The 20,284-nt window shown below is 44.1% G+C and overlaps 1 protein-coding gene across 2 annotated transcripts in view; it reads left to right on the top strand.

Moving 5' to 3' along the window:
• The first annotated feature begins 5,229 nt into the window (after window positions 1-5,229).
• POMGNT2 (protein O-linked mannose N-acetylglucosaminyltransferase 2 (beta 1,4-)) overlaps window positions 5,230-20,284 on the top strand; it is a 33,073-nt gene continuing 18,018 nt past the window's right edge. The window contains exons 1-2 of one of the 2 annotated variants that reach the window (XM_076331104.1): window positions 5,230-5,300; window positions 7,650-7,780. The gene's annotated coding sequence lies outside the window, so the exon portion shown is untranslated. The remainder of the gene's footprint in view (window positions 5,301-7,649; window positions 7,781-20,284) is intronic. The other variant, XM_076331105.1, reaches the window with a different exon arrangement.

Here is a 20,284-nt window from a genome sequence, read left to right as displayed (position 1 = left end):
AGAAGTCGTGGTGATAGGAGCCCCTCTTTATGGAGAGCAGCAGATGTGAGAGGGTAGGTCAAGGCACACAGGGCTGGGGAAACTGAGTCAGCCGTCAAATATGGGGGTCATTCATAATGACAGGGACACCAGGCACTGAAGTTGGAGGGCTTGTAATGACAAGACGTGGTTGGCAGGTCTCATATCCATCCCATATAGAAGAAGAGTGATTAAATGCATTGCATTCCCCCTGCATTCAAGTGACCCTCCCTCTCACACCGTGCCAGTGGCAATGGCCACCATCGCTCCTGCTACTTCCAAAACCACCTCTGGGTTGGACGTTGCTCAGTGCAGAAGGGAACTGGTCTCTTAGGACCTGTGTAATGCTTCTCACGGGATCTGGGCCCATGTTCTCCCATTTTCTGCCGGACAGCTCTCCACCTCAGCAGTTAAATGCGTGACGGCTTTGTCATCTTAAATGGGCAGATTACCGAACACCAGAAATAGCAGAGTATCATCAATTCAGTCGCTGAATGACACGAGGTACTAAGAGTGATGAATCTTTCTTACCCGGACAAGAAATGATTGATTTGAATAATTGCCCGAGAATATTCACATGACACTCAAACACAGTCGCTGTCATGATTACCAATGTCTCTCTTCCTCACAGCAAGTCTGTAATTGGCAGGAGTGTCTCAGATAATTTATACAGCAACAGGGTTTTCACACTTTCCCGGTTCTGGATAGTTGCTAATATTTCATGAGACAGTCACTTTATCATACAAGGGAGCTTTCACGAGCTTTTGGCACATGTATTGATGCCGACTGTCACTGAATTTCTCCATTTTCCTGTCTTTTTTATTCATTGTCACTAGTAACTACCTATTCCTTCTTTGTATTGTGGAGGTTTGTATTTACTCACGGTATTAGATTAGTGCAAGTCTTTTCCTGTATTTAAGGGGAACATCTACTTAAAGTCCATATATGAATCTCTTTACAGTCCTGTTACAAGGGAAAATTCCTTATTTCTCAAGTCGCTCAATAGCTTGCCTGTACCATGTTGTTAAATAAATGAATGGTTAAATAAATAAGGTGTTTGCTTATCTAACTGTCCTGCATTCCAAACTAAGCAGACCACTCCAAAACCAAGCAGAAGTTGTTGCCGCTCCACGAGGAGCTAGAAAAGAGCTACCCTCTCTGTTGCTTTGCTGTTGTGCTAGCACAGATTACCACACGCTGCTCACTTCTGCGGTCAGTGGGATCCGATTGCTAGCGGCAGAAAGCAGGGGTCGGTGCCCTGGTTGTGGGACTGGTAACTCTTTTTATTCTCTTAATATCACCACGAAACTACTGGATAGCTTTAATTGACATTCTTAAAAGGTTTTTCAATATCTCTTTCTATAGAATAGTCATGTTTGCTTACCTCTTTAACAGCGCATGTGCTCATTTCACCCCGTTTTACCTGCAACAAGAGAAACAAAGCCTTAACCTTCCTTGGCAACACCAGCAATTACCCAGCCCTTGGGCTCGAGGAGCGAAACACTGGGATCAGAGCTGTACTTTCAGAACACCCAGTGCCCTCACCGCCTCGTAGACGCGAGTCACTTCAGTGGCAGCATTGCTCAGCAGCAGATTTTTTTTATTTCTTTTTTTACTCTCGCATGTGTTTGACAACAGCATGTGAAAAATTGATACCAGGGGGCAGGTACTGATCATGATACAGCTATTACTGGCTGTCAGGTACTCCAGAGAGTGGGGTCACTGCTTGCATTTTCCAAATGAGAGACAGTCTAATGAAATCTTGCTCTTCGGAGGCAACAAAGTGTCTATCTCCTCCAAACAAATTCATACACCTGAGGTAGAATGATATGAATATGTACCATTTCTTTAGGGAATTACATGAATTTGTAAGAGAGGTTTGATGCATGTAGTACTTTCAAAATCCCTCGTTCAGCTCTCTCTGCTGCCCACATTTAGAATATGCCGAGACGATGTGCAGAGAGTTACATACTGCCTTTAGTCCCAGATGGCTTCACTGACATTTTTGGCTGAAACGGTGCTCTTTGGCAGGACCATCAGACGGCAGCACACTCCATGGATGTTGCTTATTACCTTTCACAAGACTTAAATCACTGGTGCTTATCCAGTTTTACATGCTGGCTGGTCGGCCCACAAGCTCTGCTGAGCTGGGACTACACCACAGGCACACTGACACATCCCTTGGGCTTGTGTGTCCCCCTATCCCCACCTCATAAAATTTACAAAGCTGACATTTAAAAAAATCTGGGTGGCTCAATCCCAGCAAGATCCTGCCAACAACTTGTATAGGTGCTTCTGTCTGTCCTGGTGTAGAAAGGTTAACAGCACCAGTGCCCACAAATATTCACTTGTGCAGCACACACAGACGTAGCGAAAACTGAGGGAGAGCAGAGGCATTAGGTAAACAGCCAAAAGAGCTGTGGCAACGCCGCACAGAAACACACAACAAAGAAGCTGGTGGATCTAGTTGACTTCAGCTGAGCAAGGCTTGGAGTGCTGCAGTCCAGGGTGTTGATGTTCATGAGCGGGCACATCAGCGGCTCTGCTGGATGGGGGCAGCTTCCAGGGTCGAGCCCTCTGATATTTTCTCATTCAAAGAGGTTGCGCATACAAAGGGAGCTATAACCCAAGTGCAGAAGGTGGGGTGAGGATGGATGAGGTGGAAACATTTCAATGTTTGCTCGAGGTTGGAGATACAGCTCTGTCTATTGGACTGTAAAAGGTGGCTCAACTGTTCTAGCTCCTAATTGTGAGCCCATCCTCTGCCCGTGTCTCTAAAAGCTGATTTATTCCCTGAACAGTCACATCGGAAGTGATTCAGGCAATGTAAGTGTGTGGTACCATGTTGAAACTCAAGTTTGGGCCAGGCCCCTAGCTGCCATTACACCGGTTGAGAGTGTCTTAAAGGTCCCATGCCGTATCTACCAGCCTTGTGCAGACGTCTTGAGCAACCTAAACTGTCTCAAATGACACTAGGCACCTATGTCTGGCACCTGAAGTGACCGTCTCCGCCATTAGCATATTCACACTGCTTTCACTAGGTATCCCCTGTAAAACCTCGTATTAAGGAAAACACTTCCTACCCCTTACAGGTAGTAGACTTAAACAGATGTGGGTCTACAAACTTGATACTCCAGGAATAACGAATGAACTATTTTGCAAGAAAAGTTTATCAGATCATGCTTTTTTCCCATTGCAGGTTATTCTGAAGCAGACATGATAATAAATCGTGGCAATCCTATGAATATTTCATAGAAACACATTTCAGCTTACGGGTGTTCTTTTTTTTCTTGAACGGTTATGTCTGTGTCTTTGGCCATTCATCGTCTGTGATACGTGACTGGCCACTTACTTCAAATTACTGTAATGTCTGGCTTTTTGACTGGTTCATTAAATATTTCATAACAAGGAGGAAAAGTAGCACTGCAGATGACATTTATGTGAATATGCAAACAGGTATTTGTGAAATCTTAGTTTCCAGGCAAGATTTCTTCTCACAAATGCTTTGGAGAAATTAATAGAGAACTCTAAATATTGTTGAAATAAATAGTGGCTTTTTATTCCAACAAATGTTAATGAAAATGAAAATGATGATGATGATGATTTTGCACCGTTGCTGTAACTATAAGGATGCAGATCCAGCATTCTGAAGTCTCTGTAAGACTGCAGTATAACTCACAAACTTAATGAGAAATGGAGTAGATGGGATCTCTTGCAATGAATTTCATTAGTGTAATAGTTCTTGAACAAACTCTGGAAAACGAATCTCAGAAGCCTGACATTTGCCTTATCAGTCCATGAGAGCTAAACACTAAAATTCATAGAGACCGTAATGAAATTAAATTTAGAATAGCAATGAACATTTCTGAAAACCCTCAGTTCTCGTGTGTATCTCTTATAACACAAGATAGTTCTTCGGACCATTAGCTACAAAATCTGCAAGACAGAAAAAGAGGCTGGAGGAAGGAGTACTCAGCTATTAAATTTGATTTCCCCCAAATGACTATCAGCTTTTCAGGGGCAAACATTTCAACGGTTAAAGTTTTACATTAATTTCCTGCACGCATGTTTAGCAATTCTGTCACTCTGGGAGCATTTAGTTATGCATACAAACACCAGCTAATGTGAAGGATGCTACCAAGCCATTAATTGTCCTTCTCATTGATTAAGAGCACTGCATGGGTGTGGAAATGGAAAGCTCCCATGAGAAATCAAAAGCCTCAGTGAAGTGAATGACAAAAGCCCCGTTGACTTTGGGAGAGGCTGGGTCAAGCAGAGGTGCCACATGCACATGCGTCCACCTGCTCAGCTGATTCGGCCTCTTGTATCGGACTCAGGATGTCCTCGGTGGTTTATTCAAGCTGTAGTAATCTCGGGATTGCTCTGGTGAAGTCTGACCTTACCAAACCTCACTACGTGAACGTGACCTGCCGCTGCTGTCGCACTTTCCCTGGTGGGGGGGATGCAGGTGCCTGCTATCTGCCAGGTTTTCCTAGTGGATTTGAAGCCATGTACTCATAATAAGGATGGTTGCCCTCCACTTTAGCTTGTATATTCTGAGTGGAAGAAATCAAGAGGCCAGGGAGTGTGGGCAGCAAGCAAGGAGGCTCTCTCGGGCAGAGGAAAGCTGAGGGTCAGGGAGGGACCCTGAGGGACAGGGGAAGGTCAGGGCGGGAAGGCAGTGGGAGGACAGCAGAAGAATGAAGTGGAGGCTGAAGGAGATTTGGGGAAGAGATGTGGAGTGGGGGTAAGGAATGCAGACGACTGGGAGAGGCAGAGGGGTTAAGGAAATTGACTGGATGGGGGGGGCAAGGACCGGGCAGCCTGGGGGGAAAGCTGTGAGGGGAAACCACCGGACTGAGGTGGGAGCAGGGGTGAGGTGGGAGCAGGGGTGACTTGGGAGCGGCTAGAGGGTCTGTACTAAACACCCCGGCAGGAAGCCCACCCTGAGGAGACCTTGCACCCAGGCACCCGCAAACTACACCCCCCAGAAAGCCTTTCGCGGCGGCCGGCACTGAGCATGCGCAGGGGCCGCCGCGCTCCTGAGCACGGCGGGCGAGGGGCCGCCCGCCCCCCTCCCCATCACCCCCCCCCCCCGCCGCCGCCGGGAGCGCGGGGGAGGCGGTGCTGCCCCGCCCCGCCGCGGCCCCTCGGCAGACAGCGCCCGCCTGCGAGGAGGTGGCGGCGCCGCCCGCCGCGGGCGGGGAGGCCGTGAGGAGGCGGTAGGGGCGGCGGGGCCGGGCCGAAGGCGCGGTTGCTGCCGTTGGCGCCGCGGGCGGCAGGTGAGGCGGCGCGGGGCGGCCGTGGGGCGGGGGCGGCCCGGGCCGGGCACCCGCAAGGGGTGGTTCGCGGGGGCCGGCGGCTGCCGCCTCTTTTCTAACGGTAAAGTGGGTGCAGGGGAGGCGGGGGGACCGGGGCGATGTCTCTTGTGGTCGGCGGCGGCTCTACAGTGGGGAGGGGCGTGGCGGGGGTGTGTGTGGAAATAACCCACGGACCCCCCCCCCCCCCCGCCCAGGGTTGCGCAGAGCGGAGCTGACACCTCGGACGTGGAAACCTTTCTTCCCCAAAGCCGGGGAGCGAAAGCGGTCCGGCCCGGTACCGGGGGCAGGCGACGCTGTGAGGGTTAGCTCTTGGAGGCAGCTGCCTGCACCACAGAAACGCGGTTCAATTAAAACTCTAATAACCTCCCTAGAGGTCAAAGACGCTGCAGGTGTAAAGCCTACCAGGGCAAGTAAAGATGTAATTATGTTCTCCTGACAATTTTCCTTGATGTCTGAGTACCTTGGGAACCCCCCTAGACACCTGTCTTCAGCTCTGAAAGCTTACCAGTCCTTATGAATTTGGCCCCAGTGGATACGGATGCTGAATTTATCGCATCTTTCCCCTTTTAATTATTCTGTGCTGACTAAGCATGGTGGAAAAGTTTCTCTTGCCTATGTCAGCTCTGAGTGCATTGCACATGCATGTTCTGAGGTCAGGCTTACAAGTCTGCTTGTGTCCCCTTGCTTCCTTCCAGCCCCTCTCAATTAATGCGGTGTTTAAATGGGTTATTGATATAATGGCTGCTGCTTTGGGAAAAAAAAAAAGTGAAGAGGCACACTCTTCTCTGGTGATGAGAATAATGATTGTATCTGAACAACTGGTAAAGGCAAGGGAACATATTGGTGTTTTCACACCAGTACCATAGTTGGATAACTATTGACAAATGCTGACTTTTAAACGGTGACTGCTGATTCAGGAGACTCTGTTGACTTTGGTAATAAAACAGTAATGGCTCCTTTTAATAGCCATCTCAAAACACTTGAACTGATAGATTGGCTTGTTAGCTCAAGCCTTGACTTAGCTGAGAACCAGAAGAGCTCTTATTCTCTGGGACGACCTTCTCCCCCAAACAAATCTGATGCATGCTAAACACATCAACTGTAAGTATGTTTATTTTGCAATGTCATTTTCAAAAACCAAATAGATACCAAATGCGTGAACTAGATACAGGAAACCTGCTTTGCAGTCTGCTTTTCTGCAAGGGCGCATTTTGAATGGTTTATGATTGCAAGGTGGCAGTTTTACTTGGAGTCTCACTTTTGTGTTTTAATTAGCTGTCATCAGAGCTGGAGTTCAGCCTCCAACATTTGTGAGTGTGCCACGAACATGCATTCTAGGTACCTGGTTAATGTTTTGGGACTAATTACCTAGAGCCCATTCTCTATGAAGCAATGTACAAAATGGATTGTCTATATGGAAATCTTTTTCCAGTTGAATTTCCAATCTCCTGAGTCGCATCTCACTGTTAACTTTCTGAGGTTTGCTTCCATCATCTGAAGATTGGGTATTCTCATTCCCCTTATTCTCACACCCTTCTCTTAAAAATTGCTGCTTTTAAGTCTTCAGTAAGTGCTGTTGGTTTAAACAGTTCCCTATGACAGCAGCCCACATTTAGTTACTGTTCCCCAGAGTTTTTAACAGATTTATATCTGGCCTGTGCTCTAACACAGCAAGATCTTTAGGAGGTGTTTTAAAACATAGAGGCTTAAAGATCCTCCACTAGTAAAACTATCATTTTATTCAAATAAACACAGCCATAGATCCATAGATGACTTCTCTCAGCAGAAGACCTGCTTTCTATTTAAAATAGCTTTTCCAACTGGAGCATATCTAGACTGTGAAGGAGCGGATTTTTCTAGGAAGTAGTGGGAAGTAGTAAGAATCACAAAAAAGAAGGTGGTGCAAAGGACAGTGTTAAACCACAGAGCTTTGATCTGGTTCAAAGCTTATCAGTTTGGCCCCAGTGGATACGGATCAAAGGTTCTCAGCTGTGCAGACCAAATTTTGCCTTCTCACACTGTGGAACAATAATTTCTTCAATTGTTATCCAGGATGGTCACAGAATTCAGTTTTGTGGTTCGGAGCAAGGGGTAGAATGGGTCTATGGGTCCATAAGGGTAAGTGGAGTTTCAGGGAAAATACGTGATGCTTCCCCTGTTTTGCTGGCCACCTTCCTCGGGAAGCCAGTGGCTGTTCCTAAGGGACTTCGCACAGTTGGCACAGAGCGCTGACTGAGGGTTAGCATTGGTCGGCGGTTCTGCTGTGCTGGATGAATGCATGACATGGGACCCTCTTCCTTCTCCTTTTAGGTCTTCACCCCCTTCCTTCACCTTCTGTAGTAGGACGTGTTCCCTCCTCCTCCATCAGCACGCCGCCTGCTCCGACACTGTTCTGCCTTCTTCCCCCTGCAACTGTCTCTCCCTGTCCTGGAAGTGAACTGGTAGGTGTGAGGTGCTGGAAGAAAGTAGGTTTCTTTGCCCTCCAAGTATGCAGACTGGGCCTGGCAGCACAGGCAGTGGAAAGGTGGCCGCTCACCTTTGGTCATGCTAGACAGCCCTGGGCTCTGCCTGCGTTTGGAGCAAGCTGTGAGCAGGGCATTGAACTTAGCATGGTGGAATTTAAACTGCGAGTTTTCAAAGCCAATTACTGGACACAGTCTGTGTCTGACAAGCTTCAGTGTCATTAACTGCCTCCCAGGAGTATCGAGCTGCACGGCTCACCTTTGCAGAGATCAGATTCTCCTCTGTGATGTTATTAGGTCTTTTTAAAAATAGCTTCATCAGTCCACTTTAAAAGAGCTGGTCTATGATAACAGTGCCTGCTGGTGCTTTTCCAGATAAGGAACTTGTCACTTTTCCTGCTGTCATACATGGAGCTTCTGCCCTATTTAGAATACAGCTTAAAAAAAGACTACAAAATAACCAGCAGTCCTGTGTAAAGATTTATGTGTTTGGTTTAGGAACAACTGAACACTCCTTATTTAACTGCTTTGGACAGTATTGGTTTATGAAGAAGATCGGATCAAACTAAATGCAAAGTTGAAGATAATAACTTCATATACCCCTGTCTTGAGGAAATCTTGATGATAAGATCTCTTATATAACAAAGTGACAACAGGCCAAAGATCTCTTCTTTTTTTCTTTCAGTCCCAATTAGAAGTTCATTAGCTTTTAAAAGGATCTGAAGTACTACATTGTGCGTGTATGTGTATAATCTATATGGTGGTGGGAAGCAACCAGATGAAATAGTATAAAACCAATTTCAATCTCTTTTGAGGGTCTGAAAAGCAGTTGTGTGCTTGTGCGCAGCAGGAGTATCGTGGGGAAACTGCAGTTGCATGACATACCTAGTAACTCATTCTATAATGGTGTATGCAGGAGCAATGTTCGAATTTACTCATTTCTTTGATGTTTTGTGAGCAGATGGCATTTTTAAAAAGGTCTGTTAATTCTGTGGGAATTTGCTAATGGCTAATTGCTGGGGGATCAGAAGAGAGTAGCAGTCAAAGCGAGGCTTCTGACTTCTCTGCTCTCAAAAGAGAGGCAGCCCTCTGCAGCCTCATTTGTAAGCTACTATCCTCTTAGAAATCCTTGCTCAAGAATATTCACCGGTGTCCTCAGCATAAATCGGGAACTTGTTGATTGTTCTTGGTTAATTGAACTGTGCTCCATGAACCAGTCACTTACTGCTACAGAAAAAAAGCAGGGGGGAGATCGTGGCTTATTGTAGGACCCAGTGCACTGTGAATTTTCACAGGAAAGCCGTTTTTCCCTCATTCTCACTTGCTTCTCGGTTCCTTTCCTTTCCTTTTTCCTTTCTCTGTTTCTGTCTCTTTCACCATGCATTTGACTTAGGTCTATTCATGTACTTTAAGCACCTGCCTAAGTGTTTGCAGGTAAGTACCTATTTGCACTGTAACATCAAAGGATCACGTTTCAAAATTACAACTTTTCCTTTGAACAAGAAGAAAAAAAGGTTCTTGGTTGCTATGGTGATGAGTGCTATATAAATGCCTATAAATAAACAGCTGATTCTTGGACTTTGATTTGCAGTAGTTTTGCTTTTCTAATGAGATATAATTAAATATCAAAATGGGAGGTGACATTTTACCAATTTTATTAAATACATATCATTCTTATGCCTTCTGTTTTACAGCATTTCTGCTGAGAACAATTAAAATTGTTTATTTTTCTTTCTGTAGAAAGTTGATGTTTTGAAAAATCAGTCTAGTATTTATAGAAAAACTTTTAGATGCCAAAAGGCACGCCGCTAAAAAGGTGGTGTCCATTTTAATCAGAAAATTAGTTTAATCAGAACACACATTTTGAGCTAAATGCCTATTTTTCTGATGTCTAAGAGACTATTATGTGCTGTCACAACATTTAAGTTCCAGTCAAAAGTGTCTGTAAATGTAATTATGTTCCTCTGCAGTATTTGAAACCCCACTGGTGCACAACAACAAAACTTGAAAATGTCACTGACTTTTATGTTAAAATGACAAAGGCAGAGTAAAAAATCGGATATTCCTTGTTGATGTTTGAGGAGGAGGGGAGAATTGACTTTTTTGTAAGCCTTTTGTTCTCAGGTCCATGATGTAAAAGTAGCTTCCTCTCTGTGCTGAAGGTGATAATTGTAAAATGGATTGGATGGAGACGATAAACTGCTTCTTCAGAATTCAGCGAGTAGCCATCAGCCATTGCTAAAAAAGCCCTTTTCATTAGTAATCTCTGGAGCCCAGTCCACTCACTTGCAGTTTCTGAAGCACGACTGCAGCCCAGTTCCCCACCAGTGCACTGGAGTATTCCCCTTCCCAGGTCTTTCTCACCCAGGAAATGGGTGCACTTTGTTTAACAGCAAAGGAGAGTTTATAACAGAAGGAACTTTCCTTAGGGGACGGAGAATAGGTATTGGTAATATACAGAAATACTCCTTTGTTAGAGGTTCAGTCTAGTTTCTTGGTGGAAACTGATTTTGCCACAGTGGCCTGAAGAGAGATTTCTTCAGTCCTAAGCTGTGGAGTGCAGCTTGTGCACAGGCAGGGAGTAGATCTGCTTTCTACCACAGAAGCTTGAATACACAGCGTTGTATTCAAAGAAGCTCTCAGATTTCCAAAGAATTTTGAAGTGCTGTCCTGTTAAATGTTTGGTAAAATAACACCACATTATTCACTGTCTTCGTTCCCTCTGTGTATTCAGATTCATATCTACTTGCTTTACCAATTTAAAATATATTTGCCTAAATACCTTTTACTTCAGAGCATGTGTAGTTGGGAGGACAAGGATACATGGTATTTTTTCCAGTTACACACAATTACTTTTCACAGAGCAAAACATGTACATCTGCACACGGATATTGAAGGTAGGGGCAGAAAAGGAGCAAGGAATGGTGTCCCTGAAGGATTCGCTTGAGAAGTGACAGCCTGCGCAGGTTTGATTTATGTTTCACAGGCCTGTCACTTTTGTCCCAGCTGAGCTGCTGCTGTGGCCAGGCTTGTGATGCTCACCTGAAGAACGTTGACAGCTTCAGTGTTTTCCTGGCAGTGAATTAACCCCAGAGCTGTCTCTCAATCTGGTGCTTTGTGCCATGGGACTGCGCTGACCTCCCAGAGGGTGGCACAGCGTCCTGACCCTGTGCCTGCCTCAGCGCTGTTCTGTGTGGGCTTGAGGCCAGAATCAGGAGCAGGTTGTGCTCTCTACCTGCTGGAAGGTGGTTTGAGCTTCACGTGTATCAAAGGCAGTTTCACCTGCATTAAGGTTAGGCCTGGACAGTCAGTGTTTGACCTGCAGGTCTCAGCTGCCTTCAGAGGATTGTGTGGCTGACAGTGGACGAGGCAATCCAAGGTCTCTCCCAAAAGGGCCATTGCAAACGCTGATGAGGTTTGTAGGCAGCCTGAACCCAAACAGAATCTGTGCTGCCTACAGGAGCAATGGGGAGATGGGAAGGGTGGCAAACAGGGGGTCTTGAAAGTGCTTCAAGTTCGCAGCTACTCCTAGGTCTAACTGCCTGGGTTTGGCATACCTGGAGACCGCGTTGATGCTGGAGCAGGACCAGGCTCCAGAGTCATTGAGAGAGTTTTCTCAATTGGAAAGCACCACTATTACCAGTACATACTGCCTTTTAATGGAGTGGCATCTTTATTTAGAAGCCTTTTCTTAAGGTAGGAGGATGAAATACACATATTGATACTAATGACGGGACAAGCTGGTGAGGACAAGAGGTGGAGCTATTGTGCATCTTCTTTTCTGCAGCATGGATAGGACAAAGGGTGAAACAGTGCATATACCAGATTTTTTTTGTTTCTTCTTCAGGAGTTCTGCTTTTCTGTGTTTTTTTTTTTTTTCCTTTCAATTTTTTTTTTTTTTAATGGATGGATATGATCCAGGACCATCTGGTGGAATTTGCCGTTGTCACATCTAGGTTTTCTGATGTATTGCCTGTCAAGTTATATTGTATGTTCAGATGAGTTTCTCATATGATGTGCTGACAACTACTGACAGCCCTGAGATGGGAAGTTGGAAGCTTGGGGAAAGAAGAGAGGGGCAGAGTTAGCTTTAAAAATATAACCTTGACTGCTCTTGATTTGTGGGATTTCATTTCTGGTACCTATGGTTGACTTTTTAGTAAAGAAAGGCGAATAAGTGAACTTTAAACCAAGTGCACCTAAGGTACTGTAATTAAACTTGGAAGGTTTGTAGTCCACTCCTAGTTTTGTTGTGATTTTTTTTTTCCTCTTTGTCACTGGGTTCCTCACTTAATCTTTCTCTGTCTTTAACTCTCCATCTGTAGACACTCTCACACTTATTTAAATTGCAGCCTTTCCTTCCTCCTTTACTCCTCAATCCTTCCCCAGTCCCTCCTTAGAAAGGAGATCTCAAAACATTTCTGTTTTTATTAGGATACCACCAGGTATCCTAATAATTGTAGTATCCCAGTGTCCTAATCCTAAATCCTAATACCCTAATAATTGTGTAGTAAAATGAACTAAGATTTTTGGCAAATTAGTATTAACCTTTGCAGGCAGATTACGTGTGTGAAAGCAATAAGCAACTCTGAAATAACTACAGTAATTCTTTTCCTGCTGGTTTAATGTTCAATTAATGAAAGCAGGTTTTTTTGATGTAGAGGTCCACAGTGCAATTGCATTTCCTCACACATTGACAAAGATAATGTTGTACTTTGTAAACCAGAATCCAAACAAGCTATAAACTGTTCAGTTTTGTTCCTCATTTTTTCTGCCATAATTTGAAGCCCTGAGTAGCAATTAGGCTGATGACAAGATAAATTTCACAACTTGTTATCGTTCTTCATTTTTTTAATTGGCCAGGTCAGTAAAGAAGTGATTTGTGTTTGAGCTTTAAAGGTTCTTAGTTTATATAGTACTGGTAGAAAGCATAGCACAGGTACTTATGGATGGGTTGGAAGGAAGCCTGTTTGTAAACAGAGATGGGATTGCACTGCAAAGGCACGTCCAGGTGTGGTTCTGAACGCAGACTCTCTTCCCCCTCTCCCTCTGAAAGGTTATACTGAGCCTCCTGCTCATTAGATCCTGCCTAAATGTTGATGAAGTTGGAAGTCGCCCTTGGAAAGGAAAAAACTTTCTTCCATGGGGGTTTGAAGCTGAAGATGACAGTCCCCAAGCTCAGGGGACTCTTGTTGCAGTCTGCTAAGGAAGAAGCTGGAAAGCATTTACTTGCCTCTGCTTATTCCTGTGTCTTCTCGGTGCCACTTCCTGGCTCGGGGACTGCAAGTGCCCTTCTGTAGCTGTAGAAAGACGTCATGTTAAGCTGACCAGGCCAATAGAGCCTGAATATAGGAGAAAGTAACTGTGATTTCGTGCTCTGATCTTCTTCAGTTCCATACTTTGTGTGTATCAGATAAGGAGACTTGGATTTCCAATGATGCACCTCCTGTGCTGTTGTAGGGGGGGGACTGGGGTATGCAAGGGTCAGTGTGAGGGTACAGCAGCTCTCCATGGTGGTGGTGGGTTGTGTTGGATGGAGCACTGTTCTCATACTGATCAGGCATCAGCTCAGTTATTGTCAGAAGTGGACTTTGGAGGAAACCCCATAGATGGAATATGGCCAAATTCTCTGCCTGTAACATGTTTGATAGCACTGCAGGGAGGCAAGGCTAGTCTTCAGTCCTTAAACGCATTAAATTAACTCTGGGCGAGCTTGCTGGGAAAAGGGTAATGAAGCGGGTCAGAAATGGGATGTGTGTGCTCAAGCACATGCAGTGGGCTTAATACTCCAGGCAGCATTCCCACAGGCACGTGGCTGGGGAGCAGCCAGGTCACAGAGCACACTGTGCTGTTCATTAAACGTATCACAGTCCAAAGATGTAGCCGAAATCACTTGTCATAAAAGATAAAAGATAAAGTCAGTTAGGAAGGAGAGCAATCCCATCGGGAGAAACTCGTGAGAGGAGCTGGACACAGTCTAGCGTAATGCTGGCAGTGTAGGGTGTGTACTAGCCAGCACCCTCTCAGGGGTAACCTGAGTCCGTTGCAGCAAAAATTTCAGCTTCTGATAGTGGAGACTGATGAAGATCTTGACCCACCATCTATTCTGTTGTTTCAGGTAGAGGCAGCTGCTGAATGGATCTGCAATGTGACTGACATGTGGTGCTTCATCTTTATTTTATATGCTGAGGAGGTGGGAGGGTGGAGATTACTTGAAGTGCCTGGCTAGAGGCAGAACGTAATTTATCAGTGTTCATTTGTCTGGAGGGATACACAGCCCATATATAATTTAGAAATGTGTTAAAAAATAGGGAGCTGTTGTCTTTTAAAATCAGTGAGCACTCAAGTCTGTTGGTTTAAAATCTTGTTTCTGTGACACATAAATGTGCTGCTATGCATTTCGTATTTATAGTGTGTGCACAGTATAAGCGATATGTCTAAAATGAACCAAGAAAGCGTGTATAAATAGCACTGATAAAACTAAGCCCTTCATAAACTCAGAATAATGTGTATTTTCCTTATTTAGGCTGAAATACCTAGAATGAGACATGGATTTATCCTAGTCAGTTCTTCTGAGATCATATTTAATATAGATGTCCTTTTCATATGTGATCTGCAAATGGATTTTTTTGTTTGTTTGTCTCTGCAGTAAGTATCCTTTTCCTCAACTTTTTTTTTCCTTCTCCCTTTGAGTCTTTTTCCCTTTTTCTGATTCAAGCCTGGTAATGATATGCTATAGCTAAATTATCAGAGGGGGAAAAGGGATATCGGTGCCTTCCACCTTGCTCTTGAGAAATCTATATTTTTGTTTTCTGCAGTGTAATGAGAGCAAGAATGAGCAGGGTGTTGTCATCCTTTATCACAGGCAGAATGATAAATTACATGTCCTGGAAAGTTTAAAGATGTGTACGAATGCAAATCCATGGCCCACAAGGATGTGTGGTTGAAAGTGCTGATCCAGCCAGGAGTTAAGCACGTGCTTAAATCTAAGGACAAGCGTTGCTTCCATTGGGTGTATCTACCTAGCACCATGCTGTGTGGGGTAAGCAAAGCTTTTGCTATGAAAGGAGGACTGATTTGGTTTAGTGGCTTGAAGTCGGAAAAGGAAACGAGCCTTTTCCGGTCACCTGGAGGAGTGGTCTATGAGTAGTGCAGGTGTTGCTCTTGCGTTTACTCTCCACAGTATCAACTGATGTAGATGGAGACCCTAATGGTCTGGTGTTTGCTGCCTTGCAGTGCATCTATCCACTTCCCCTCCTCACTTTTCACACTCTGCCCACGTCTGCTAACCATGAGCAGAATACCACCTTGTCTGTAGCAGGTGGTACAGTAGTGTGGTGCCTCTGTCTGGAAGGGCTGAAGCATTAGAAGAGGCTGCGCATATTAAAAGGGACTGCATAACTTTCCCTCCCTTGCAAACAGGGAAATATGTAGAAATTTTTCAGTAATTTACAGTTCAGCCCCTTTCCCTCCTGCCTTTAGACCAAAGCTCCGTATATTGGCTTGCTCTTCGCCAGCCTGAGAAATCCACTTTTCCAGAAGATTTCCAAAAGCGGATTTTTTTTTTTTTTTTCCTGACTGCTGATGGCAGTGTGCAGTGGACAGAGTGGGTCTGGATCTTTTCTTCATCTGGTTCTTATTCTGGTTGTCCTTTAGCAGAAGCACTCTTTTTGGCTCTGTTTTCTTTCCTCCACTTTAGTTCATTTTCATGCCATGTTTCTTGCTCCTTTGAATTCGATGGCATATGTGCTTTCTGAGGAAGCAGTGTATTCTCTGCTCTGGGTGCTGTCTGCATGCTCCTGGTCATATGAAGCTGTCCATCCCCTTCCTGCTGGATTTGAGCTTGCATTCAGACTGGGAGGGGAGACATCATTTGTGTGTACAGATGGAAATGTTTTCATTGGGTTTTCTGGTGCTGAATTAGATGTCATCCCTCTTGCATCGTTGAGACTCTAAAAGAGAGATGGGAGCTGAGTTTTCCTGATGCACCGATTTTATAGCACCACTCGTTTTCAGTGATTTATCTCCAACTGGTCCCACAGCATTGCAGCTGGCACTGCAGTTCTTACATCCATCTCCTGTGTTTTAAGTGATTTTGTTTACTTCATACAGTGCAATGAGGTTTCAGGCTCATGATTGGAAATTCCTTGGTGCTTTACTAATAAACACAGATCAAAAAGATAATCTCCCAGTCTGGTCTTTTTTTCTCTGGAGCAGTCTTTGAAGATTGCACGTTCTTCTGCTGTACATCCTTTGTCCAAGTGTGTCTTCTTTTTGTTCTCTATTCCCTTCCTACTTGTTTCTTTTCTTCCTTCCCTTTATTTCAGTCCTATGTCTTCTATATTCTTTTGGTTTGCTTTGTTTATGTTTGAGAAGAGACACACCTAAGTTTAAGTATAGTTGGCTATTTGGACTTAACTTGGAAGTTTTCTTAAGAAGTGCTTTGTAAGCGAAGGGCTCAGTCATTTGCCCCTTCAGCTCTTAAAGCTTTTTCCACCAACAGCTGGAAAGTTTCACTAACTTTTCCCATCCCGCCTGCAGCTTTCATTGCCATTTGTCTGTCTCACGCACCACAGCTTGCTTTGTCATACCTACGAGAGGCTGTGCTGCACAATTCTTACATCTGAACCAACAGATGTTTCCCTTTTCCATTGTAAAATATTTGCCTTTTCCTTTCAAAACACACATGCAAGTGTCCTCCTCTCTCCTGGCCTTTGACTCTGCCTTATAAAACTGTAACAGAGATGTAGATAACTATTGACAGCTGGGCTCCTCTGCACAGTTGGATCCAGGAACTCCTTCAGCTGCTAGATGTTCTGAAGACCACATGTGTGTAAAAAGGGGCCAAGGGGCATTTTGATGTTAAACAAGGATTGCTTGGTTCTTGTGTGGAGATGGCATATATGGAGATTGGGATTAAAGATGAGAGGAATAAGAGCTTGTTTGATAACAGAAGGGGTTTTTTGTATTTGTGAAAAAGTGGTTTTTGTACCATCCAGCTTTTTCTTGCTAAAGTTCAACGGAGAAAATGTAATTCTCAACAAAAATGGCTTCATTTTTTGGTTGCAAAGATTTCTTTGCATATGGTGTTAATTTCCTTTTCATCTTTTTACTGGTTTACCTTAACAATTTGATTATATATGTATTTTTGCTCGAGAGACAGTGGGTGTGATACAATCTCTGTTTCAAACTGTTATAATGTAATTAGCAGGGAAAGAGGTCTCTAAAGTCTGATCTGCCTGCTGCTTTGTTGCTGAAGGAGCAAAGAGGAGCTGAATTCTGGGATTTGGGTCCTTGATTGGAAGTCCTTGTTGTGTAAATTTGGCATAGGCTGCTTCTGTTTCAGAGAACCATCTCTTTCTTCAGCTTAGAGCTGTGTAGGTGCTAGGACCATGCTTGCGTGAAGCCAAGGAAGTATAATGAGTTTCCTAGTCGTGCTCTATGTACCTCTTGTATGAAGTGGGCTTGCACACAGATCTTTCTTACTCATCTAGTTATGCTCTCTGATACAGTAATCAGTAGACCATATAGTTTTAAAAAGATTCCTTTATGAAGTCTTGTGGCTAGCACTGAAAAATAAGCTTTGCTCTCCCTTCTCAGAGCTTTCCGTCTTCCAAACCAAACTGTTCGGGGTGTTTCTGCTACATTCTTCTTAAAGCGATGCTGTGAGTTTTTCATTGCTTTTGGAGCTAAAATTTCACCCATTATGTTTTAGGGCCCACTTTTCCACACTGTTCTCTGAATAACACTTACTCTTGACAGTTCGGTTCTCTTCAGTGGTGTACTAGTGTGAATGTGTTTTGTTCTGAGAGTGGTACCCAACTGAGAGTTTAGATCCTGATTTCTTCAAGCTCAGAAACCCATGTTTAGTTTTAAGCTGTATGTGAATTTTGGACTACTGGTGACCGATGAAACATCTAAGCACAGTCTGTGTAAAATACCTTAGTGATTGCAAATACCTTGAAGGAATTTGAAACCGTCTGGCTCTGTCCCTTCTTTTGTCCCAGAAAAAGCCCTCCTTAGTTTGGATGTAGGGGCTGCGCTCCCTCTTCTGAAGAGGAATGCTTTGTATCGTCAGTGACTTGCTGGATGCGATGGGGTTTTGCATTTACTTCTGGCAAGCACACAGTCAAAGGTAGTTACAGGATGACCGCAGTCTATTGCATGGGGCAGCCACTGATGGGCCTTTGATGCACTGGAAATGAGTTAGCCATGAATTGCTTTGTGTCTTAGTTTGCTGTTGGTTTCCCCTCTCCCAGCTGGCCACCTGTAATGTAAATTGAGTGGGGTGTTGATGGTTTGCGAATTGAAATCCCTTTGCACTGGCAAGATTAATTTCTAGCGTTTGCTCCCTGGGCAGATGACCCTTTCACCCATACCTGTGTGGGCAAAAAGCCCTCCCCAGAAAGGTGTGTGACACCAGTTTCATGACCTCTTTTTTTGCACTGACTCACCATATCATAAGCTCACTTGTGTGGGCCAAACCAGACTCAGGCTGTTCCTGCTGCAAATTTACTTCAGTTTTGTTGTGAATCATCCATATTTTCCCTCTTATCTTTCACAATGGATGGGAGGAGTGGAGGGAGGGAAGAGGAGGGGTGGAAAATAAAAGGTGCACAAAGATTAATTTGCTGTGTAATTCCCTCTTCTAGAAGGAGGGAGAGACACACCTAGGAAAATAGGTTATTCAGACCTCTAAGCACATAGATGAAATACTCTCCTTTCTAACAGACGCTGGTGTCGCGCTGAGGCAGTCACTTACTCAGCACTAAAACTATATGACCAGATTCATTTTGAGGAGACATGAGGTGGTTTCCTGTGTGCTTGTATTTTTACTGCCTTTAGCTAAGTTAGGGCCCTTGGTGCTTATCACTTTTTAATGATTTGTTCTTACCCCTGCTCCTTGCTTCTGGCTGTTTGTTCTTTACTACTTAGGTTATTACTCATTTTCATGCAGAGACCTGAGAGTTAATAGAAAATGAAGATTGGAGTTGCTCTCCCCTTCCGTTCTCCTGTAAGGTTATCTGGGACAGCTTCACACACATTTATATATGGCTTTGCAGCTTCTTGGCTTCTGACTGTTACAATTTGTGTTAAAGGTATAAAACTAAAGAAGCTAGCAGCTTATTGAAATGAATTTATTTAAATTTATAAAGCCACTGATTAATCATCTTTTAATGCAGATAGAAACTTAAGAGCAATATGTAGTCTAAACATTATTTGTAATATTTTATATGAATTTTGTAGTAGTCATACATACATATTATATTCCTATATTTAGCACAGAGGTCACAAAGTCAAGTTATTATTCAAAAAGTTCTCTAGTCCTTGCTTAATTTATGTGCATGTCTTTGTCCCATTGGAACACAGGGCTCTTAGGTACATGCTTGTCTTTAAGCGTTGAATATATTCAAGCAAATTAGAGAAAAGGGTTTTTATTTTAGTATATTTTAGTTTTTATTTTAGTATATTTCATCACCTTGATGGTAAAGAAATGGTGGTTATTTTGTGTAACCTTAAGTCACTTGGCAAGATGGCTGTTTTTTTGTCAGTCCTCAGCCTCTGACTCAGGTGCTTTCTCCTTTCAGATACTTGCTGCATTAATACAGGTGCAGATTTGAGTCTTCATAGTTGCAGGAGCTTTTTTGTGGCTGTAGCTTTAATCCCTTTGCCTGGGAAGAAGGGTTGGCTACCTCAGCAGTCTGTTCCTGTCAACCTCCAGGACAGACTATAAGCACATCATTCTGCCATGGAGAGGGTGGAGTTGGATGAGCCAAGGCAGGAAGGTTCTGCCTTGGATGATGTATGTCCTCCATCTCAGACCCCTCCAGACTCAGGATGGGTCTTACTGCCTATGGCTCATATATATGTATATTTTAGTCTTGTCTTTTCTCCAGGGTCACAAGAACCATCCTCTTTGAGGATGATCGGTGTGACAGTACATATGTTTTTACTATGGCTCATCTTGGGAATTCTTTGCAAGTGAGAGGGTTCAGACCTGCTCCAGCCCTCCCTGTGCTTGGGTAATGCTGCAGGGCTTTCATAACAGCTAGATGGCTTCTGTGGGGAATGGCTGCATCAGCAGCAATACTAGCAGAAGTCTAGAGGCAGCGAAGCACATCTTGGTGTAGGGTGCTGCCTGCAATGCCCTTGATGTCTTGGAATACTGTGTAAAATAGCTGAAAGACCACTCTCTTCCTGGCTTTGCAAATATCTGCACATGGATCCAGAGCTGTACATAATGAACAGGGACAGATGCTTTTAAGTGCAGCTGTTTTAAACAGTAGTTGGTTTGTCGGGCTGATGTTGCTCTTCTCTCGGTGACAGTCAAGTTACACTTCAGTTATTTGAAGAGATTCTCATTGCCAAATACTTGACTTGGCAATTGGCTCAACAGAGGCAGCAGATCTTTCCAGTGGGAAGGAAGGGATCAGAAATGAGCTGCTGCGGCAGGGTTGGGTAAGGAATCTCCCACCGTCAAAG

The sequence above is a fragment of the Aptenodytes patagonicus genome, chromosome 2 (assembly GCF_965638725.1).
Source record: "Aptenodytes patagonicus chromosome 2, bAptPat1.pri.cur, whole genome shotgun sequence".
NCBI lineage: Eukaryota > Metazoa > Chordata > Aves > Sphenisciformes > Spheniscidae > Aptenodytes > Aptenodytes patagonicus.
This window is presented reverse-complemented; position numbering and strand designations above follow the sequence as displayed.